Raw genomic sequence first — 24,626 nt, forward strand, 5'->3', positions numbered from 1 at the left:
TCTTCCTTAACTCCGGCGAGCCCCCAACCCCTGAAAATCGACTGACCCAAAAGTCGATTCAGTCGACTGAAGTGTGGCTTAATTGGAGCAGAGCAGCAGCACGAGCGAGGGGGAGAGCAGTAGCAGCAGCTGGGTGAGCGAGCGATCGAGCGAGAGCCGGAGCAGCAGTAGCAGCATCAGCTGGTATGGACGCTACCGCCGAAGGGGCCTCGCACTAGGGGAGAGCCGCCGTGGAGATGTCGCCCGCGGCGCCAGCTTCAAGGTAGCCGCTCCATGGGGGTGCGGGATGGAGCACCGTCGGCACCGGGAGGTCGAGTTAAGGAGAAGGTGCGATGCGATGAGTGTACAACCTCTTTGGTGGCGCCGAGTAGGCCTCGGCTTCGTCCGAGGAGTCGGTGAGGATGCTGCGGTTCCGGTGGAGCAGGTTAAGGCGGCGCTGTGGGGATGGAGCAGCCGCGATAGACGAGGCGATCGTCGGAGCAGCTCCTTGGAGGTGGAGGACGGGGCGGCTGAACCAGCGGGACAGTGAGATGGACGACGGATCCTCATCCGGGGAGGTGGACGAGGGACGTCGAGCTGTTGCGGTGGACGTCGTCATCGGGGAAGAGGCTCTGGCTGGGCAACGGTGACGTGGCGGACGAAGGAGGGTGGGGTTTCGCGGCTGGAGTGGAGAGGTTATGGCGGTCTGGGATTTCGAATGGCGAAAAGGGGGTGATGGGAGGGGGTGAAGCATGACTTAGGAACGCGCTTGTCCAAAATGTAGGGTGTGTTACAAAAGTACCCCCCACCGATTTGAACTAGCGGCGCTTTCGGCTCAGGGTTAGAAGGGGGATTTCGCCTGTCGGGATTTGTCAGCTGGAGGGAGTTTTCGCGCGTGTTGTAATTTCGGGATAGCAAGGCGCGGGTTGTGAAGGCGCCAGTTTTGGGAGCACGATATCTGAATTTTCGGGATATAACAAGACGTGGGTTGAATTTCAGGGACAAGCCTAACGTGTCGTAATATTGTACTTGTACGTACCAAATCAATTCGCACTTCCCTCAACCAAAAAGAAAACGAAAAAAATAAAACTATTCACACCACACAAAGAGAGAGTCTTGCCCCGTTTTACTATACAAATGCTATTCAAAGCTACTCCCTCCTTCCATCTATATAGGGCCTAATGTGTTTTTCGATGCTAACTTTGACCAAATATTAGAGCAATGATATGTGACATGCAACTTACACAAAGCACACCGTTAAATTCGTCTGTGAAAGGTTCTTTCAATGATATAATTTTCACATTGTGCATGTCATGTACTATTAATCTTGTCAATAGTCAAAGGCGGTCTTAAAAATCTCATTACGCCCTATGTAGATGGAAGGAGGGAGTATGAATCCATGTTATGTCCGATTAAATTTTTTTGCTTGTTGTATAATGCATGTAACCTACTCATACCAACATTTTAGTGCATTCCAAATGTCTATACTACTGCTGTAATTCGAACTAAATTTGAATTCGTTTCTCTATTTCAATAAGAATCTACAATCATGATTGTTGCCAACTTCAACCATCAAAGTTTTCTTGATATCCGCGAGATATAAATCAGACGGCCTATAATGCAGGATGGCATGCACACCATCATCAACAACTCCGTTTTTTATAAGAGTAGAGATAAAATATATTAAATGTAGTATTCCATGTTCATAACCACACCATGTTTATCACCGTTATATATATTCACACATCCGTCGATTTTAAACACTATGATAAATTCTTCAAATATCCGAATTTGCTTTTTATAATGAAGTATATATGATCTCTATTCGTCTTTTACACCCACACAACCCTCTTATCTTTGTAGCTAGCGCTAACTTTCTCTTGTGCATGCACCCTCCCTCAGCATTCTCTAGCTCCATCGCTTAAATTCGTGTTTTCACTTTAGGTCGTTCACCCACGGTGTGTGTAGGCCCCCAGCTCCTTTACGGCACACATCGATCGATATGCCTCTCTAGCCAGGTGTGCCTAGCACAAACACAAGCTTCCCCTCTTCTCTTGTCACCGTCCATGCCTCACTCCCACCACTATTTTCATCGTTCTCGTACTCGCACACTCCTTCCCCTCGATATAGTATGCCTCTCGTACCACCTCCTACATGCATCCTTATCTCTCTATCCTTCTCCTCGTGCCTCATTTGCTTCTAACACACACATGCATGTATACCGATCGATCTCCCAACATATACCTAGATCGACTTTAACTACCCCCCATTGATCGACGTACCTCACAAGTTATGTCTCTCCTTTCTCTTACAAAGGGCGATTGATCTTCCTATGTAGTTACGTCTGCTTACCACAGCCACATCGTCCCCCTCATCATTCGTGCATGCCTCCTAACCCGTCTCTCACTCGCACATGCACAGACAACAAGCAACCATCTCCTCTCTTATTGATATTGCGGGCATGCCCTCCGTTTGTCTAGCAAGCCTATCCCACCATTTGTTAGAAGTAACTCCACTACCACCCCCTCCAATACTCTAGCTCTGTCTCTCTCCCAACCTTATTCATCTCCTGCACATATGCATGGATGCCGATCGATCTCCCTTAATACATGAGGCAGATCGATCTCCTTAATACATGAGGTAGGCCTCTCTCCTCCTCCACACATATACCAGCCATTGTACCTCTATAGTTAATTGGGCCTCCCTCTTCCCCCACCACACACCGATAGTCGAGCACTGCAGGTAGGTATCCATGCCACAGAGACAAACTGCACATGTCCCATCTCACATTCTAGTAGGCCAGCCACTCTATATCTTTGACGTGGGCACACACAAATTCGATGGCACTCTTTATCGATCGCGCGCGCACACACACACATACACACATCATTCCTCTCTTCGATTCTATAGACACCTCAAGCCGATGATACCTCCACTCTCTTCTCGTGGATCGCCCCCTCTATATATATGTTATATCCATGACTCTATTTCACACACATTGCATATGTTAAATTTTTTGATTAACCCCCCAAAAAACACTCAAGAACCCACACACTATATCTCTCTAGGTTTGTATCTCTCTCACACAACCTCACGTAGGTGGTGTACGTATACAAGAAGAGAATAGGTGCACCGTGCACGTACTCACGCTTCGTGCCCAGCCACACCCGCGCGGGTACACGGTGGAGCTCATTTCTTTACGAAATGGCAGCCCACGTGCTAATTTGAACGCCTGTAGTGGTTGTTTACCTAGGGAGGTCGTGTACCACGCATGCACGAAACAAAGTTCGACTTGATGCATTGCCGCGTTATTTTTAAATAAAGTTATAGCGCTCAATGGCACGTACATAGAATATAAAATGATTTTTATGGAGGAAAAGGTAGTCCGCTCTTCAGAGTATCTCACACAAGGCTCCGGTGGCCTCTCTCTCTCTCTCACCGTTGGTCACTGATCCAGCCACATCCCGTTCGCCGGGGGAAAGGGAGTGCTGTGGCCTCTCTCTCTCACTGTTGGTCACTGATCCGGCCGCATCCCGTCCACCGGGGGAAAGGGAGTGCGGTGGCCTCTCTCTCTCACCGTTGGTCACTGATCCGGCCGCATCCCGTCCGCCGGGGGAAAGGGAGTGCGGTGGCCTCTCTCTCTCACCGTTGGTCACTGATTCGGCCGCATCCCGTCCGCCGGGGGAAAGGAAGGAAGTGCATCGTTTCTCCGTTCGACGTTGCCGAGGCAGCATGTCCCGATCTGCGGTACACTCCGTTCTCTCTGACCAAGCTCCAGCACGGCAGGGCCTACGCCACCTGCTCGCAGATTCCGCCCGCCGCCGCTCACCTAGTTACATCCCGACGACCTCCAGGTATCCCCTCCGGCCTTGCTCCACTGCCCGTTTTCCCACGTCGCTGCATGTGGATCTTCCATAGTCCTTTGCCCAAAATGTAGCTCATCCGGTGTACTTTCCATATTGCATTCTTACCGTGTTGTTATATTCCCTTAGGACAAGGAATATGCTTCTTTTTTGTCGTCGCATGTGTCATCAACTATTATTGGCTAGTAATTGTTTCCTTTCTACCTCTTTTTTGCAAATAGGGCTATCCATTTCACCTCGTTGCTATTGCGACCTTTTGGTGAACTGCGCAAATCACTTTTTTCTTAAGAGTGTTTTGTGCAGTTGTACTCAAATGTCACACGGGCAACGTCTCTACATTTCAGTGCGACTGCACAAAGGGAGATTGGTTTCGCTCTATCCTCCTCATCCAACTCTGAGTCTAATCTTCTCCAACTAGTTAGTCTTAAGAGAGACCGCAAAGGTGACCGGCTTCTATTTGTGTGTTTATTGTTTCATCAGCAGTTCTCTATTATCGTAATCACACTTGATATTTTTGGAACAGGGACGCTCAGCTCTATTTTAGTGGCACTGCACAAAATGATCGGAATGTTGCATGATCCAGACAGCTACTTTTTTTCCCAACATGCCTTGTTGATTTAGACAGAGCTGGGGGGATGTTGCTGCCAATGAAAGCATGAATAAATTTTAATTTAACACCTTCTCACAACTTTGTCTTCAGTTGTGATGTAATTATTAGCTCTGATCTGCTAATAATTGACATGCATTAGCAAGGAAGTTAGTTTTTTATTGTTTCCGAAAGAGCATCGATGGCAAGACACGCGAAACAAAAGCTGAAAGCTCACACCATTGTACAATTTCATGTCGCTGGAAAATTATTTGTATAGTATGTCAATTATGTAAACAAATGATGGAAGCTTGATAGCATTGCCAGAAGCCTCTTCATCATCCGGGTCCATGTGCCATGCACGAAATTATACTCCTTTGTTCCTAAATATTTGTCTTTTTACAAATTTTAAACGGGCATATTTTAGAGTGTAGATTCACTCATTTTGCTTCGTATGTGTACTCCCTCCGTTCCTAAATATTCTATTCGTCTTAACAGAGATTTCAACATATTTTAGAAAGACAAATACTCCGGAGTATATTTAAGAACCGAGGGGGTAGTGCACAACCGCATGGGAGACTCAGCCCGGTCGTTGCGCCGCATTAATAGTGAGTAATGAGCAGTCAAATCATAAGCCCCACCTTTCCCACTGTAAGTTGCTTTGAAGAAGCAACCATCAATATGCTCTTCTTTGAATCCGCTCATACTACTCCATCCGTCACTGTTTATACAGCGCGCTTCAGAAAAAAGAAAAAAAATCTGTGGGACCAAGGCGACTAGCGATCGGCCTGAAAAATAGCATTGGTAGTTATAGCACGGCGTCTATTACTAGAGAGAATAATGCGTACACACATGCATGCAGTGCTTCCACCCCGGGTACACACATGCATGCACTCCGTAGTAGTATAGTACATGGAGAGAAAATTGTGGACTTGATTGCGGTTACCATGCCCTAATTAATTGAGCATTAAACCAAACGCGTCTAAAGTCTCTCTGGTGGTGGAAATGCATTGAGAGAAATGCACCATAATAAAGCGTGCCCTGTAAACTGTGACGGAGGGTGGAGTAGTATGAAGGTGCAAAACCAAGTACGCGTACTAGTACTGCGCTTGGCTCTTCACCCCTTCGTGAAGTCGAACAATGATGGTACTCCGCATGTTGGGTACTACAGTGTATGCCTCTGACAATCTGACACCGAATGGACTGATGCATGTCCACCGAGGGTAGGTTGCATTAGTCAAAAGGCGTAAGCGAGCTTCACCTTGTCCTGCAAGCTTCTCCTTGTTCTGCGAGTTGACGCTACACACCAAAAAGTAGTGCTAGTCCATACTCCCTCCTTTCCGGTTAATATGGCTTAATCTTTTTTGTGGGTAAATGAGAGAGCTTTATTCATATATAAGCATTCTTAGGACGATCAGCCAAGACACTGGTCACTAGGAAGCCAAAAAAAGAAGTAGGAAGCGAGGTGTTTCATCAAGCCAGCTCTCGGCCACATTCAAAGTGCAGCAAGCATGGTTCGCACAAAGATGCGCCGCAAGGTTTGCTGACCTGTTTACATGCTGAATAACCAAAAAGAGGAAATATTACTGAGCGCTACTATTTGTAATAGGATATGAGCCAGAATTAAGCGAGAATTGTGGCGAGTGTTCCATGCAATCAACTTCCATTATCACATGCGAGAACCCTCGAAGAGAACCAAATGAGTTGAAGATTACTTTATCACATTTTAAAATTATAATAAGAGTGCAGACGCTCCTCCATCCGGTTCCTAGTAGTATAGTGTAGTATGCTTCTGGCAATCTTACACCGAATTAACTGTTGCACGTCCACCGCCTGATTGAGGGAGAGCTTGCATTAGTCAAAAGTTTCTCCTTGTCCTGCGAGCCACCGCGCGCAAGCTTCTCCCGTCCTGCAACCTTCTCCTCGTTCGGCAAGTTGACGGACACAACAAAGTAATGCTAGTCCATGCTGCCTCCTCTCCGGTTAACATGGCTTAATTTCAAACGAGATAAATACACTGTCTGTCACTATATATTTGTAAAAATACGGTCAGTGGACTTCATAATACGCTCATTGCGCTCAATATATATATATTCCGGTGTTTATACGGTCACTAGCTCACCCTGACTGAGTATGTGTGTGCATGCACGTGTAGGTTGAGCACATGAGCGTCACCGTGTGTGTTTCGTCATGTGCTCGGACATGCATGTATTAGGGCATCACGCGCATTTTTGCGTCCATGTGTATGTGTGACTGTTGCATACACGTAGGGGAGTACGTGTAGGGGCCACTAAGGAGCAGTCAAATCACACAGTAAGTTAGTCGGAAGAAGCAACCATCTCATTTCACTCTTGAATGACACGTATGCAATATAAAATGGTTGATATGGAGAGAAAAAGAAAACCACTATATATACACTAGCAGGAGCCTAAGCTACAAGCCTGCTTGCTTAGGTTGCTCTCTTCACAAGCATAGAACGACGGGCCTGATCCCGCAGCTGGGGGAAGGGAACAATGTTCTACGTAGACGCGGTCGACATCAGCGAGGGAGAAAACCCACAGTCGGTGCGTCCCAATCGGGGGTCACCGCGGTATGGGCCGATGCCGCGTCCCAACCGCCCTTCTAGCTACAGCCCAACGTCCTAGGTAGTCCATCTTCCTTTTTGAGCCGGCTTGCTCCACTGCCGTAGCTCCATCTCCATGTCGATCTTTCTCTACTTCTATCGGCTTCTACTTGTGATGAATTTATGTCTCATGAACTAGTGCCAGTACTATTATTCTAATCACACTTCTTCAATATCTTTGCCATCAGGGATGCTCAGGTCGATTTTAGTGGAACTACACAAAAGAATCGTATGATCCGAGGGTGCCAGCCGTCTTTCCTTCGTCAGGTTCTACCCAGCCAGGAAATTAAATCATGTTTAGGGTTTAGGGTTTAAGTCGTAGTGACCCCATCAGTAGTTTTTCTTTCGTACACACTCTCACAACTTTTTTCTTTAGTTGTGAAGTAAATATTGGCTATGATATGTGAATCATTGAGATGCATCAGCATGCGTGTTAGTTTTCCTTTGTATTTGATGGAATGTTGTAACGGGGCAACCTTGGAATAGGAATGAAAATGGAGTGGAAAAGTTTCCGTTTTTCCGGAGAAAAAGTGGAAACTGAGAGAAACCAACGTTTCGTTTTGTTGGATCACGCCATCGAGCAAAACCAACGTTTAAATCACGTCTGTCGTGTTCATGTCTCACACGGTCGCTCGGCATGCCACTCACCGCAAACCGAGTAGTATACCATAACTTTCCCGCCTGCTTGTCGATGGATCGCACCATGGAGTACTAGCACTACTGGAAGAGATTGACGAGTTGGGGGAGGACAGCTAGCTGTAGCACGGACTCCCAAGAACTTTTTACATGCATGTTGTAGCCGGCTATTGCGACCTTTGAACGCGGAGCAGCCGCGTGCACCCGGAAGTGGCGCGGGCGACGCTCTCTCGGCCGGTGTGCCGCTTCAATGTCGGCGCCAGTGAGAGGTCGCGTCTGCTCTGGCCGGGCATGAATGCGGCACTGACCGTTTCGGGCGGGAAGCATGCGCGGGTGATGAAGAGGGTCTGGGTTGGTCAGGACCGGCCGTGGAAGCGGTTCGGACGTGCGCAAACAAGAGATGATGTACGTTAATATTGTTGCGTATATAATTAACAACGTAAATAATGTGCCAGTTGGACAAATATGATTGGAGATGGAGATATATAAGCGGGAGCCTCAGCGCTTGTTCGCTAGGGTTTGCACTCTCCACACGCTCGCTGCACTACATATATGTTACACGCTAGAGGCTCATCGTTCATTTGCTAGGGTTTTCTATATTCACAGTCTCTCACCCTCTCTTCACCAGATCTAAACAAGACTACGTTGGCCTCTTGTCTCTCTCCCCCCTCACAGCTGGTGAAGGAGGCGTCTGTATCCCGTCGCACCGGGAAGGGGAGGAGGTGCAGCGTTCACTCTATCGCCTTCGGCGAGGGAGGCAATCCACTGCCGGCTGCGCTGTTCTCTTTCACCCAGTGCCTGTGCGGGAGGGCCACCGACCACTTCTTCCTCGCTGCCGTACGTAGTGTGGGCAGATCCGGCCTCCCGCCGCACGCCTTGCCACATCCCGACGACCCTAAGGTATAAGTTTCTTTGAAACAGTCGTTGCTCTAGCTGCATGTGGATCTTTTTCGATCTGTAGTTGAATCTAGGTCTTGGTTCAAAGAGGAAAGAAGGGTGCGGTGGGCTGGAGCAAGAATCTAGGACATGGTTCAATGAGGAAAGGAGGGGCAGAAAGTAGTATAGATTGGCTATCCAGCCGCTTTGTAGGTCGAAAATGGAAAAGGGGGGTAACCCAGTACACACATCTGAAAGGAACCGATCTCTTTGTTGAAAAGGGAAAGAAATTGGGGGGTCGGGTAGTTTGTGCACGACTAGATTTGCTGCCCTCACATAGGAAGAAGGTTCAAAGAGAACAAAAATATGGGACCAGCGCATATATGCTGCTTGGCTACATACTCTGCATCACCCATTTATACGTGTGGACGCACATGGTGCTGGCATGTCCCATGCAGCTATTTTGCTGTTGTTAATCTAAGAATGCCACCGGAAAATTGAAGCAATGCCACTGTTAAAAGTAAATTACATTTTTTAACGAATGTTGTTTCAAGAGAATGTCTCTGTTAATATGAATCAATGCAACCATTTTAAATAAATGATGAATTGAAGCTGTTGTATTGCTGTCTTTTCCCATTAAGTAGTGAACAAAAATGGGACCAACCCAGACATGATGCTTGTTGCTTTGTTACAACAAATTCAGCATCACCCCCTTTATAAGCCAGTAATTGATGCCACTCTCAGAATTAACTACTGATCTGTTTTAAGAGAATTTCTCTGTTAATATGAATCAATGCAACCGTTTTAGAAATGCTACTGTCCTATACTTTGTTTTCCATCAAGATAAGGTAGATGCTTCTTTTTGTGGCCGCATGTTTCATCCTCCTTTATTGGCCAGTAATTGTTTTCTTTTTTCCTCTTAAAACAGGGATATCTATTCAACTTGTTGCTATAGAAAACTTAAATGAGCAACTTTGCTTGATTTCAGTGCAACTGCACAAAACTTGATTGGATTTCCTATTCGTGTTGGTAGATTCGTATTTTATCTTGGTCGTCTCATGAAAGGTTAGTACGGGCCTTCATCCACATGATTGTACAGTGTGCTTTGAGATGTTGTGCTACTTGTATTGGTATTGTTTTAAATAAATGTTGAATTGAAGCTATTGTATTGCTATTGCGACATTTTGCTTCGCTACGCAAAACACTTTGCTTGATTTCAGTGCAACTACACAAAACGAGATTGGATTTCCTATTCGTGTTGGCAGATTCGTATTTTATCGTTGTTGGTCTCATGAAAGGTCAGTACAGGCCTTCATCCACATGATTGTGCAGTGTGCTTTGAGATGTTGTGCTACTTGTATTGGTACTGTTTTAAATAAATGTTGAATTGAAGCTATTGTATTGCTGTCTTTTCCCATTAAGTAGTGAACAAAAATGGGACCAATCCAGACATGATGCTTGTTGCTTTGTTACAACAAATTTAGCATCACCCCCTTTATAAGCCAGTAATTGATGCCACTCTCAGAATTAACTACTGAATCTTATTTCAAAACTGCAACACTTGTTAGGGATTGGCTGGATTACCATTTTTGTGGCTGCATGTTTCATCCTCCTTTATTGGCCAGTAATTGATTCCTTTTTTGCCTCAGTTAAAGCAGGGATATATTTTCAACTTGTTGCTATTGCAACATTTTGCTTCACTTAATTTTGGTGGAACTGCACAAAATGAGACCGGATTTCCATATATGTGTTGAGATCTTTGTGAGATCTTCCTCACAAGTTGTTTCAAATCTTGGTCTTGAATGGTCAGTACCGACCTTCCTCTGAATTAACTACGGAATCTTAGTTCAAAACTGCAAACACTTGTTAGGGATCGGCAGGAGTACCATTTCTGTGAGGGATTGGCCCGAGTACATGCTTAAGAAATGTATTGTTCAGATAATGTCTCTATTATTATATATCAGTTACAGACTTACAATGTATTACAAATGGTACTATCCTGCTTTGTAGTTCTTTCTACATGTTTAACCAAGGTATTGTTAAGATAATGTCTCTGTTAAAATGAATCAGTCGCATTGTTTTAGGAATGATACTTTTCTGCTTTTTCATTCTTTATACATCTTGAAACAAGGCATTGTTAAGACAATGTCTCAGTTAATATGAATGAATCACACTGATTGAGAATTGCTACTCTCCTGCTTTGTTTCCCATTAAGATAAGGTAGATCAGTAGATGTTTTTCTTCTGGGAGTACAAGTCATCAACCGTTATTTCTCAGTAATTGTTTCCCTTATACCTTTTGTTGCTTACAGGGATATCAAAATTAAAGCTCGGTTTTATTCCGACTTCGATTTTAGTTCATCTACACAAAAGGAGCCAATGTGTCCAAGGCAAACTGCTGCATTACTGGGTCCAGTTGGTCGTTCCACTTTGCAGAAAGAAGCAGTCACTGTTTGCGCTACATTACAGAAGGAATGACCAAGAAGCTTTATAGAGTATTATTAGACACCGGTGACATGACTAGTCTATAGAGACCATTGGCAATTTAACAACACGTGGAGTGCCTCCACGATCATAGGCATTACATATTTTGAATGGGAAAAGCTTGTCAAAGTTTAATCATTGATGTTAGCAAGAAGCGACAGGACTCCACGATCATAGGCATTACATATTTTGAATGGGAAAAGCTTGTCAAAGTTTAATCATTGATGTTAGTAAGAAGCGACAGGACTCCACGATCATAGGCATTACATATTTTGAATGGGAAAAGCTTGTCAAAGTTTAATCATTGATGTTAGCAAGAAGACGTTAGTTTAATATACTGGAATTGGAAAACCTTGTCAAAATTTGCTCATTGATGTTAGCCAGAAGTGTCAAGTGTTTTTTCCTATTCCTGTGTTCAGTTTAGAAGTAGATAGTTACTCTGCTGAGGTATTCCTGTGTTAAGAGTTTGTTCTGAATATTGTCTATGTAATGCCAGGCCTTGTGTTTGATTGCAAAGTTGAGCTTGGAATGTTGTGGCATGCGGCATCATGAGCTGTTCACCGTGCCTCCTGAGAATAATGCTTCGTATTGTTTTGCATGTCGATCTAATGCTAGTGATTTGCTTGTTAAGAAGATCATCCTCTTCTGTTGTTTCCGTGCTTAAGAAGTTCATCGTCTGATGTTTCATTCATAGCCTATGCGACAAGTCGAGTTGGTTAGACGTGAAACCATATGATCTTCCGACCAACTCATGATATTAGGCCGTGATTGGATCGTCGTTTTCCAACCAAAACCGCTTGTAAAACTGATGCTTGTAAATTAAAGCAGATGGTCTCGAGCGAAGGCGCTTGGTTGGTCGATTTCGACTAGTAAAATATTGGAAGTACTTGACACACGATAAAAACTATGAATGACACTCAGACGATTGCTAATCCAGCCGTTAGCTGTTGTTTCAGCCTTGCCCATGGATGGCATGATACGCACGTCATGCATGTATCGTCTGGTAATGTCGTCCATATAGCAGTGCTCGTAAAATATACGGTCTCTCAAATTACACGCGCAACCCGCCGGTTTTAGTTACAGACCTCGGGCCCTCGGTTTCATTACGCCTGTAGTTTACGCGTTGTTTTTGATGATGAGTAAATTACACTTGTATGTTAATACATGTTTGAAATAAACCAGAGCTCCCAAGCGCGGCCTTACCATTTCATGCCGTCTCAGTTTCTCGAAGGTGCTCATAGGTGTCCGATGATCCTGGCTTCCTGAATGAGTAGCGAGCGCTGTATCAGACCATCCGTAGGGCCCGCAAGGCCCTCTCCGTTGTCCTTCGAGTTGTTGCACTCGCCGTGGCGCCGAGCATTGTTAACATCGTCAACGAACATGAGGATTCAGGAGATGACTTTATTTTGACTGGATGACACTAGGGACCCATTAGGGCCATAACCATACGTATGCAAGTGCCTCCTTATTATGTAAAACTATATTTTTTTTGCTTTCTCCTAGTTTCCTGACATCACGGTCCCACACCATTGTCAACCTATGTAGTCAATATAAACGAGAGAATTGCACAAGGTGCGGCCGACAGCTGGGACCAAGCAGCTCGAGCAGTATTGAGGAGAGCAGGGTATTAACTAGGCGGGCTGTGGCCCGTCTAGCCCAGGCTAGATATCCAACCCAGATACTAATTTTTTCAAGATGAAAATGGCTAGCCCAGCTATACATCTTTTTGAGGAATACCCGTTGGGCTGCAAATCTTTCCTAGGAGGGATGCATTAGGCTTGACAGGAAAATGGGCTTTAAAAAATAATAAATGGGATGTAATTTATAAAAACTGGGCAGTAACTATTAAAAAATGCACCAAACACGAAATTAGTTTATAAAATATTATTTATGGATATTGAAAATCTTAAATTTTCATTGTTGCGCGCGCAATGTTTCGTTAGATTTTTACGTAATACAAATTTATATTTAGTCTGACTAGAAATTTCGGGATAAAAATATTTCGGAGCCCATCAAAATGTGGGAAATTTTATTGAATTCTGTGTTCAATGGTTGGTTGAAATTATTAACCATTGTCCTAGCTAGAAAATGGGCTGTACTTTTAACAAACTGTAAATGGGCTGTTGTAAATTCCATTAGAATTCCAAAATGGGTTGTACATTCTTACAAAACGTAAATGGGCTATAAGTTCTCTGCCACACACTTGTGGGCCTACTAAGTGACGCGTCCCCTAAAAAAATAAGTTGACGCGTATGCAAGGCTTTGCCAACTTATTATAGTCAACACACGGTTCTAGCAATAGTGGCCGTTGGATGTCTATCCACCGGATGTCGTGCTTCTTCTTCAATTTCTGATATTCTTAGCTTCGGCCGCCCAAAAAATGATTCCTCCCCCTGACATCTGGGGCGCACCATTTCGGAGGCTGACCTATGGGCCTACTAAGTTGGAGCGTACCAAGGCCTTTTTCAACTTAGTCAATAATAAACGTTTCTAGCTTTAGTGACTGTACGATGTCCATCCAACGGTCGTAGTGCTTCCTCAACCTCTGGTCTTCTTGGTCCAGCCGCCCAAAGCAGCGCCGGTCGTGCCGCCTGCTCCTGCCTCCCGTGGCCGACTGTGCTGCCACGGAGGCCTCACCGCCCCCATACTACTCCCACCGCTGGCCAGGCCATCCCTCCACTCACCCACACCCCTGTTATTCTGCGGCGACGACAGCCTCACACTGCAGCCGAACCAGTGAACCCTCGTACTCCTCTCCACGCGGGCTTCCACTGCTGCGTCTTCCCCGGCTCCGCGTCGTCCCCTTCCTAGGCCTCGCCGTCATCCAGACCACCGCCCTGGTGCTCTCGGCGCGGCGAGGTCAACGTGGTCAACAACCGACTTTCATTGGAAGAGTAATGTACGTGGAGAGGCTGACAGCTGGGTCCAGGCGGCCGCAAGGAAGTGCCTCCTTATTACGCGTGAAATAATTATTCCTCCACCTTATAGCAGGGGCCCACCAGATGGGCCACCTTATTTCATGAAAAAAACGTTGCCCCCTTACTGCTCGGACCCACCGGACGGGCCAGCGTATTTTGCAAAAAAAAAACGTTCCCCCCGCTGTCAGGTTGGACCCACCGGAAGTGCCTCCTTATTACGCACAAAAAAATGAATACTCCCCCTGCTAGCTGGGACCCACCATGGTGGGAGGCTGACTTGTGGGCCTACTAAGTTGACTGGGACGGGGGCCTTTGTCAACTTTAGTCAATATGAACGATTCTACCTCCATTGACCGTACGATGTGCATCCAACGGCCATAGTGCTTCTTCAACCTCTGGTCTTCTTACTCCAGCCGCCCAAAGCAGCGCCGGTCGTGCCGCATGCTCCTGCCTCCTGTGGCCGGCTGTGATGCCGCGGAGGCCTCACCGCCCCGTACTACTCCCACCGCTGGCCAGGCCATCCCTCTACTCACCCACACTCCCTGTCATTCTGCGGCGACGGCAGCCTCAGACCACAGCCGAACCAGTGAACCCTCGTACTCCTCTCCGCGCGGGCTTCCACTACCGTGTCTTCCCCGGCTCCGCGTCGTCCCTTCCTAGGCCTCGCCGCCGTCCACTTCCCTGGCGCTCTCGACGCGGCATGGTTAACGTGGTCAAGGAACAACTTCCATCGGACGTGGACTATACGTGGAGAGGCCGACAGCTGGGTCCACGGCCGCAGCAAGGAAGTGCCTCCTTATTACGTGGAAAATATTGTTTCCTCCACCTGACAGCAGGGACCCACCGGACGGGCCACCGTATTTCGTGAAAAAATGTTTCCCCCCTGACTGCTGGGACCCACCAGCTACACCTTCACACGCAAGGAAGTGCCTGACAGTCGGGACCCACCTGGTAGAAGCGTACGTAGCGTTGTCATTCCGGTCGCAAACATGTACGTACATATATACTGGTGGATGTAGAGGCGCGCACGTGTCGTAGTAGAGGCGCGCACGTAGCATGTACACGTACGTACAGCGGCCAGGGTGCAAGAAAGGAAATACGGCCACGTATGTGTACATACGGGCGGGGTCTCGAACGCCTACTCGCGCATACGTACGGCGAGGGCTCGTGTACATGGCTGGGTCGAAACGGAGAAACAGCGTCGTCGTCTTGTTCATGGGTCGGAACAGAATGCGTGGTCGTGTTCATCGGGAGGGCTTGAATGGAAGAGGCGATGGAAACGAGGCCTGGTGTACCGCACAACGGAGGAAACGGACCTCCTACGGTCGAAACGGGGGTCCTGTTGATCGGGAGGGGTGTGGCGTACCGCAAAACGGAGGAAACAGACCTCCTACGGTCGAAACGGGGGTCCTATTGATCGGGAGGGGTGTGGCATACCGCAAAACAGAGGAAACGGCCTACGGTCGAAATGGGGGTCCTGTTGATCGGGAGGGGTGTGGCGTACCGCAAAATGGAGGAAACGGACTTGTGTTGGAGCGCTACGGTCGAAACGGGGGTCCTATTCATCGAGAGGGGTGTGGCGTACCGCAAAACGGGACTCCACGGGATACTGTTCATCTCCACCGTCAACCCCCTCCAGCCTCCACGAGCTACTGTTCATCCACCGTCGACCTCCTCCAGCCTCCACGGGCTCCTGCTCATCTAGCCTCCACCGCGCGCTACTCCACCGGCTACTGTTCAACCACCCCTCCACCGTCTACTGTTCATCCATCCCTCCACACCATGGGGTCCTGTTCAACCACCCCTCCATGGGCACCCCCCCACCGTCTACTGTTCATCCTGCCCTCCACACCACGGGGTCCTATTCATCCACCCCTCCACGGGCACCCCATCCACCGTCTACTATTCATCCAGCCCTCCACCACACCACGGGGTCCTGTTCATCCAGAGGCAACGCCACCGCTCACTGTTCATCCAAACCCCCCGTAACGCTCACTGTTCATCCCATCGATCGGCTTCAGTTAGCAGCAGTAGCCAAGGAATCGCTCAATCGGGTTCAGTTAACAGCCATCTATCAATCGCTCGGGTTCAGTAACGCGTAGCCTGCAGTGCAATCGCTCGGGTTCAGTTAGAGCCCAACGCCTCGCTCGGGTTTAGTTAGAGCCAACGCCTCGCACACACGCGCGTACGTGTACGAGAGAAACACGCATCGCTCGGCCCCGACCTCCCACCGTAACCGGGAACTCCCCGAAATTTTCCTCCCCCTCGCTTCTACCACGGTTTTTTCCGTCATGGACGGCCCAAAGAATGTCATGTAGCTGCGTCTCCGGCCCGCCCAGGACGAAAAGCCCATTTTCTGTCATGATTTTTTGTCATAGAAGTAGTAGCCCACCACATCTATGATGATACCGGGTTTTGTCACAATTATCGTCATAGAAGTGTCATATGTATGGCAGGAAAAAAATTCGTTCGGCCCAAAATGTCATGGATGTGTCTTTTTTTGTAGTGATAAAAGATAATAAAGATGCATAGTCTTTGAAAAGAAAAGAGACCGGTGGTCTTATTTTATTGCTTATCATCGTATATACAATGTGAACGTATGTACATGATGAGAGCCGGTAGCTCAGGTGTTGTACAGCCGAAGTTGAGAAATGTTCCATGGCCGGCGGGTCTCTTCCTCCAACTTACGTGAGTCTTTGTGCTCTCGAACATCAATGTGGTAATATGACCCATTGTTTAAATTCTTACTGACCAAAAAAGGTCCTTCCCAAGGTGGGGATAGCTTGTGCACATCTGATAGATCCTGGACGAGCCGGAGCACCAAGTCGCCTTCCTGAAAAGTTCTGGACTTAACCCGGCGGCTGTGATAACGATGTAGATCCTGTTGATAAATTGCTGACCGCGCCGCCGCTAGGTCTCTTTATTCGTCTAATAAGTCAAGTGCATCCTATCTGGCTTTTTCATTGTTAGCTTGAACATAAGCCGCCACACGGGGCGAGTCATGACGGATGTCACTGGGCAATACTGCTTCTGATCCATAAACCATGAAGAAGGATGTGTAACCCGTAGATCTGTTGGGCGTAGTATTGATGCTCCATAATACTGAGGGTAACTCCTCTACCCAACAACCCGGCGTTAAAGGAACCATAAGCCGGCATTTTAGCCCTTCCAGAATTTCCTGATTGGCTCTCTCGACTTGACCATTAGATTGAGGATGAGCTACAGAAGAAACATCAAGCCGGATGTGCTCTCTCTGACAAAACTCTTCCATAGCCCCTTGGGACAGATTAGTGCCATTGTCTATGATAATACTGTGTGGAAAATCGAAACGGAATATTACTTTTTTCATGAACTGAACCGCCGTGGCTGCATCACACTTACTCACAGGCTCCGCCTCAACCCACTTAGTAAACTTATCAACTGCCACTAAGAGATGTGTCTTTTTTGTTGGGGAACGTAGCATAACTTCGAAATTTTCCTACGTGTCACCAAGATCTATCTATGCAGTCATCTAGCAACGAGGGAGGAGTGGATCTACATACCCTTGTAGATCACGCGTGGAAGCGTTCAAGAGAATGGGGTTGATGGAGTCGTACTCGTCGTGATCCAAATCACCGATGATCCTAGCGCCGAACGGACGGCACCTCCGCGTTCAACACACGTACGGTGCAGCGACGTCTCCTCCTTCTTGATCCAGCAAGGGGGAAGGAGAGGTTGATGGAGATCCAACAGCACGACGACGTGGTGGTGGAAGTAGCGGGATTCCAACAGGGCTTCGCTAAGCGCTGCGGGAGGAGGGAGATGTGTCATGAGAGGGAGAGGGAGGCGCTAGGGCTCGGATTTTGCTGCCCTCCCTTTCCCCCACTATATATAGGGCCAAGGGAGAGGGGGGAGGCGCAGCCTTGGCCCTTCCTCCAAGGAAGGGTGCGGCCAGGGAGGAGTCCCTCCTCCCCAAGGCACCTCGGAGGTGCCTTCCCCTTTTAGGACTCTTCCTCTCCCTTGATTCTTGGCGCATGGGCCTCTTGGGGATGGTGCCATTGGCCCATATAGGCCAAGGCGCACCCCCTACAGCCCATGTGGCCCCCCCAGGGCAGGTGGGCCCACCCGGTGGACCCCCGGGACCCTTCCGGTGGTCCCGGTACAATACCGGTGACCCCGAAACTTGTCCCGATGCCCGAAATAGCACTTCCTATATATAATTCTTTACCTCCGGACCATTCCGGAACTCCTCGTGATGTCCAGGATCTCATTCGGGACTCCGAAAAACTTTTGGGTTACCGCATACTAATATCTCTATAACCCTAGCGTCACCGAACCTTAAGTGTGTAGACCCTACGGGTTCGGGAGACATGCAGACATGACCGAGATGACTCTCCAGCCAATAACCAACAGCGGGATCTGGATACCCATGTTGGCTCCCACATGTTCCACGATGATCTCATCGAATGAACCACGATGTCAAGGACTTAATCAATCCCATATACAATTCCCTTTGTCTAGCGGTACGATACTTGCCCGAGATTCGATCGTCAGTATCCCGATACCTTGTTCAATCTCGTTACCGGCAAGTCTCTTTACTCATTTCGTAACACATCATCCCGTGATCAACTCCTTTATCACATTGTGCACATTATGATGATGTCCTACCGAGTGGGCCCAGAGACACCTCTCCGTCACACGGAGTGACAAATCCCAGTCTCGATTCGTGCCAACCCAACAGACACTTTCGGAGATACCCGTAGTGTACCTTTATAGCCACCCAGTTACGTTGTGATGTTTGGAACACCCAAAGCACTCCTACGGTATCCGGGAGTTGCACAATCTCATGGTCTAAGGAAATGATACTTGACATTAGAAAAGCTTTAGCATACAAACTACACGATCTAGTGCTATGCTTAGGATTGGGTCTTGTCCATCACATCATTCTCCTAATGATGTGATCCCGTTATCAACGACATCCAATGTCCATGGTCAGGAAATCGTAACCATCTATTGATCAACGAGCTAGTCAACTAGAGGCTTACTAGGGACATGGTGTTGTCTATGTATCCACACATGTATCTGAGTTTCCTATCAATACAATTTTAGCATGGATAATAAACGATTATCATGAACAAGGAAATATAATAATAATCAATTTATTATTGCCTCTAGGGCATATTTCCAACATTTTTATCCTTAGACCTTTTGAAAGGTCCCACCATGTCAAGCCCCCAAACCGCAAGCGGCCAAGTGATTGGAATCATCCAGATCTCTTGAGCCAACACATGCGCTCGTCGTGCAAATTTTTGACATCCCTCACATCTACTGATCAGATCTTCTGCATCAACGTGAGCCGTCAACCAGTAAAAACCATGACGAAACTCCTTGGCCACTAAAGATTTTGACCCGGCATGATGACCACAATCGCCTTCATGGATCTCATGAAGGATTTCTTGACCTTCTTCGGGGGAAACACACCGTTGAAACGCTCCGGAAACACTGCGATGAAATAACTCTCCATCCGAAATCGTCATGGACTTAGATCGCCGGGTTATCTGTCGAGCCAGAGTCTCATCCGCTGGCAACTCTTCCCGGGTCATTGTCGGATTTCAGGTTCCGGCAGACCCTTGAGGTTTGAACACTAGGGTGCGTGCAGAGATTTTGCCTTCTACCTACTTGCACCCCTCCACCTCGCTAAGATCTAAGCTATGGAAAGAACAGCACAAGAGACACAGGGTTTATACTGGTTCGGGCAACCGTTGTGGTGTAATACCCTACTCCAGTGTGTGGTGTGGTGGATTGCCTCTTGGGCTGATGATGATGAGCAATACAAGGAAGAACAGCCTCGCGAGGGTCTATTCTTGGCTGGGGGGATGAACTGCTAGGAGGAGTTCAGTCACCCTTCTCTCTCTCTCTCCTCGATTCTCTCTCTGATTTCGATCCGATCTCCGATCTCCGATCTCCGATCTCCCCTCTACCCTGTGGGTGGCTAGTCCTATTTATAGGAAAAGGCCCTGGGCCTCTTCCCAAATATTGAGCGGGAAGGGCGCCAACAATTGGCCATTTGAAGGGGAACATCTGGTACACTTATCCTGACTAAAGTTGGTCCTCACCTGCCAAAGGCTCTGGTGGTGACGCTGGCTTGGGCTCCACAATGACTTCCTCCCTGCCGTTGGACTCGTCTTGGTCTCGTTGCACCGAAACGGGTGCCTTTGCTTGATGCTCTCGCCTGCGCTTGCTCCCTTTGCACCAAAGAGGAAAGGAGGACACTACGCGGCTGGTGCCCGCCTGGCGCCTTTGGTCGTCATGGCTTGCGTCACGGGCACCTCGTGAGGTACCCCGCCTTGATCTCTCCGCCTCCTCGCGAGCCAGCCTGATGAGGCCGTGCCTGAGGAAGCTCCGTGTCATCCGCCCCGCGAGGCTTGGCCCCTCGCGAGGGTCTTGGGTCTGTGTTGATGAAGATGGGCCGTGCTGGGCCCCTCCTCGAGCCATGCCGCAGGCCGCAGGCAGGCAAGTCTGGGGACCCCCGTTCCTAGAACACCGACAGTAGCCACCGGGCCCAAGGCGCGTCCAGACTTGGCCGTAAAGGGAGGCGAAAGGGCAAGAGCGAAGCACCACGGGCCCTAACAGCCTGCGGCCTTGGGTGCCGCATGGTGGTTGATTGGACGTGGGTGTCTCCACTTCCCACAGCGCCTCGGCAACTGCACGGACTGGACAAGTCCCTGCATGCAAAGCGGGTCATGATTACCTGCGATCGTGGAGGTCGGTGGTTGGCCTTCGCCGGCCATAAGTACGGAACGGCGTGCGCCCTTCTAGTCCATCCCTTCTTGCTTCTCCTTCTTCCCGGTCCTTGCTCCGTCTTGCTGCGATGGCTCCGATCCGCCGGTTCTCGGCGGCAGAGAAGGGAAAGGCTCCCCGAGAGGAACCAGACCCGCTCCCGCCGAAGAAACGGCTCGCCCTCCGTGGCCGAGACGAGGGGGGCGATCAGGTGGTGTCGAGGCCCTGGTGCGAGCGGCCACCGCCGGGGTTCCCGCTTCCCTTGTACGCCCACATCGAGGGCTCTGAAGGAGTCAATGCCGATCGCCACGGGCGGCGCCGCCGTCGGCGCCGACGGGTCACGAAGGTGTGGGTCGTCCCCCCTGGGGTCCACGCCGAGGGCTCCTCCCGAGAGTTCGTGCTCCACGCCGCCATGCCTCCTTAGTCTTGGATTCGCCTTCCTCCCTTCTTCGCCTCCATCATCCCGCAGGGAGAACTCCTGAAGCTTTGGCTGCAGCACGCCGGCTGCAGCACCCTCGCGACCGAGGCAGAGGTCGCGGTCGTTGCCCCGGGCGAGGTCTTCATGACTCGAGGCTGGAGCGAAATCGCCCGGGTTTGTAGGACAAGAGGCGCCCTCGTGATCCACTTGGAGTACGGCGGTGCTTCGGTGATGTTCTTGAAGGTCTTCGATGCTAACGGGCGCCGGCTGGAGTGCTGCCCCAGGAGAGGTGGTCGGGACCCTGCTACGGCGAGGACTGGGCCCGCCGACCACTCCCTTGGCGGTTCCTCAGGCGGCGGAGGCGTCGGAGGTTCCAGCGACTCCAGCGAGCTCTTCGCGACTCCGGAGACGAGCGACGACAGCTACGAGCCCCCGAGCCGGTGCCGCTCCTGGAGCAGGGCGGGCTCGTCAGGCCGTCGCCGACTCTGATCTGGATGGGGTTGGCGCCGGTGCTTGACGGCCCACTGTTGATGATGGCGTCTTTTGCAGGGGCGCGTGTAGTTAGCGTCCTTTTAGGATCTGTTCCCTGCGAGGAATCAAAGACGCGTCCTGTGGGGGCTTGTAAGGTGCATGTGATCCTGTTTTGTTAATATAACCCTTGTCGTAGAATTGTGCGAGTTGCTCATTCCGTCTTAGCTCAGTTCCCCCTTTCGAACCTCACGAGGGCTTGGTTCTCTATGCCGACAGGTCCCAGTCCCAAGGCGGCTTCAGCCGTCGCTGGTATGTCAGGTCGCGATGCCGTGGTCAAGGCCAGGAGGTGAGCGACCCGGGGTCCGGTAAGAGCCCTTGAGTCGCGATGCTCGGGAGGTCCCCTTTGGCGCTCAAGCAGCCATCGTTTGGTGAGAAAGGAGAGCGGCGTCTCTAACACAGATTGCATTAGCTGCGGGGATGGTGCCACGGTAGCTAGTGCTTCCGGGTGGTGACTTATCTCGAGAATCAGGGGCCGCTCTCTGGTGTGTCGCCGGGTCCGTGCATCGGCAGGCGTGAGGTTGCTCGGCGAGGTCCTCGCGTGTCCCTCCCCTCTCGCCTTTGCTCCCCTTTCTGCTATACGTCCTCGGGTCCCGGCCCTCGAGCGAGTCTCAGCCGTTGCCGGTATGCCAGGTCGCGATGCCATGGACAAGGCTAGAGGGTGAGGGCTGGAGAGCCAGTAGGAGCCCTGAGTTGCGATGCTCAGGCACCCCCCTTTAACGTGCAAGAGGTTCGCACGGATGAGAGTGAAGGAGACACCACAAGGGCCTCGCCTGACGCAGCTCCTTTAGGAGATCCTATAGACCCATCATAGAAAGAACGAGGGGTTGCCATGACAATTGACAGTCAGCCGTTGGTTGCTTCCGAGGGGCGATGAGGCACTGAAGGCTTGACGAGGTGGCGCCATGCGGGGCTGCCGCAGCCAGAGCTCAGCCATTCAGGTTTGTCAGCGTTGCAGGGATGGACCCATGCGCAAGCGTCGTGCCGTTTGGGAGGAGCTCCGTCAGTTGGCGTCAGTTGAGCGGGCAACTAGGTCAAACACATTAGCCGCGAAGGAGTGGATTCATTCAAATAGATGCTGGGAAGGCGGACATCACTGGGTCAGGCCCGAGCGACTTGGGGATGATGTAGCCCGAGGGGCGCCCCCAACAAGGTAAGCTAACAACATAAAATAAAAGGGATATATGCCGCAGAGACGGACCCACGTGGCCTGGGAATAATGCAGCCCTGGGGGGCGCTCCCAGCTGGAAATGAAACTTGAAAGATGTCACCTGATGATGTTGTGGATGGAGGAGTGTTGGCGTAGCAGACTCGGTGGGCTGCCGAAGCCGATCCTCAAGAGCCCCCAGGCCCAGGGGCCTCGGGAGGCTCCGGAGGCGCTGGTGGCTCCTTGCAGACCATCTCCATCTCCGCCAGGGCTGCGGAACGCCTGGCCTCTTGAGCCTCCATGATGCCCCTCATGAGGGGCTGGTACGTGGCAGCCGCGTTCGGCAAGCCGTAAGGCATGCGAACGTAGCTATGGGGTGGACCTTCGCAGCGCCCCACTCGCGAGGGCCAGAGGCGCTCCAGAGAGGCGACTCGATTGAGCCCTGGTATGTCGATGCAGACGCGCAGCCCACCATCCTCGCCTGGATGGGGAGCCACAGCTAGTAGGCGGCGGCCGCCTCTCATGACTCTTGACTCCTGTAGCTCCTGAATGGCCTTGCTGACGAACTCTTGAGGGTCTGGCCCTCCTTGCCTTACTCCTTCTTGAGGGAAATGTGCTTCGAAACACGCCTCCATGTGGTGCCCAAGCGCCTCCCTCATGATCTTAGCCAGGTCGGTGGCCCTCCAAGGCAGAGCCCCCGAGCCCTGCCTGAGGAGGGCGCTGGGCGCGCTTTCCTATGCGATGGAAGGAGGTTCCCCCTGGGCAGGCGCGGGCCCTAAGGGGCCTGCCTCTTGAGGGGTTGGGCCGGACGATGTCTTCTTCTTCTTGGGGGCGGTCTCGGGAAGCCTCCTGCTTCCGCGATCCGGGTCTTCCAGCGATGCGGCCTGAAAGGCTCGTTCCAGGGAACACGCCGCGTCCTTCTCTTCACAGGGCACCGTGATGACTCCGCCACTTCCTGGCATCTTGTGGACGTTGTAGCCGTGGTGAGTTACGACCATGAACTTGGCCAGCGCTGGGTACCCAAGGATGGCGTTGTACGGCAGGCGAATGTGAGCGACGTCGATGTCGATGAGCTTGGTGCGGTAGTTGTCGCGTGCCCCGAAGGTGACAGGGAGGCGGACCTGCCCAATCGGGACCGTGGAGCCGTCGGTGACTCCGGAGAAAGGCTTGGTTGGCTGAAGCTGGTTGTAGGGCACTTGGAGATTGTTGAATGTTTCCACGGATAGGACGTTGAGCCCTGCCCCGGCATCGATGAGGGTCCTGGTGACCACCATGTTGCTGATGATTGGGGAACAAAGCATCGGGATGACTCCGGCTGTGGCTGCACACTTGAGCTGATCTGCTGAGCTGAACATGATGGCGCACGCCGACCACCTGAGAGGGCGCGTGGCTTCGAGCTTGGGGAGGACTGCATTCACTTCGCGGGTGAACTGCTTGAAGATGCGTTGAGAGGCTGGGGCTTGAGCCTCGCCCAGGATGCAGGCGATCGCGCGCGGCTCCTGGAAGCCCCCAGCCCCCTCGTCCTGATGGCGGTCCTCGTTTCTCCTTGGCTGCGGCGGCAGCGGAGGGAGGCCTGCATTGCCTGGCGGGCCATCCTCGCGAGGCTGATCCCTCCAGTCTCCCTCGCAAGGCAGGTCTTGCCATCGATCCTCGCAAGGTCGATCGCGCCACCCTTGGCGCGGGCAGCGGTCTTCCCAGCGTCCCGCGTTCCTTCCTCCTCCTCGACCGTAGCCCCGGTCACCGCAGTCGGGGCGAGGCCGATCCTTCCTTCTCGCACAGCTTGGGGCTCTTGACATTCGTTGGTGTTGTG

Source organism: Triticum aestivum, chromosome 3A (genome assembly GCF_018294505.1).
Source record: "Triticum aestivum cultivar Chinese Spring chromosome 3A, IWGSC CS RefSeq v2.1, whole genome shotgun sequence".
Taxonomy (NCBI): Eukaryota; Viridiplantae; Streptophyta; class Magnoliopsida; order Poales; family Poaceae; genus Triticum; species Triticum aestivum.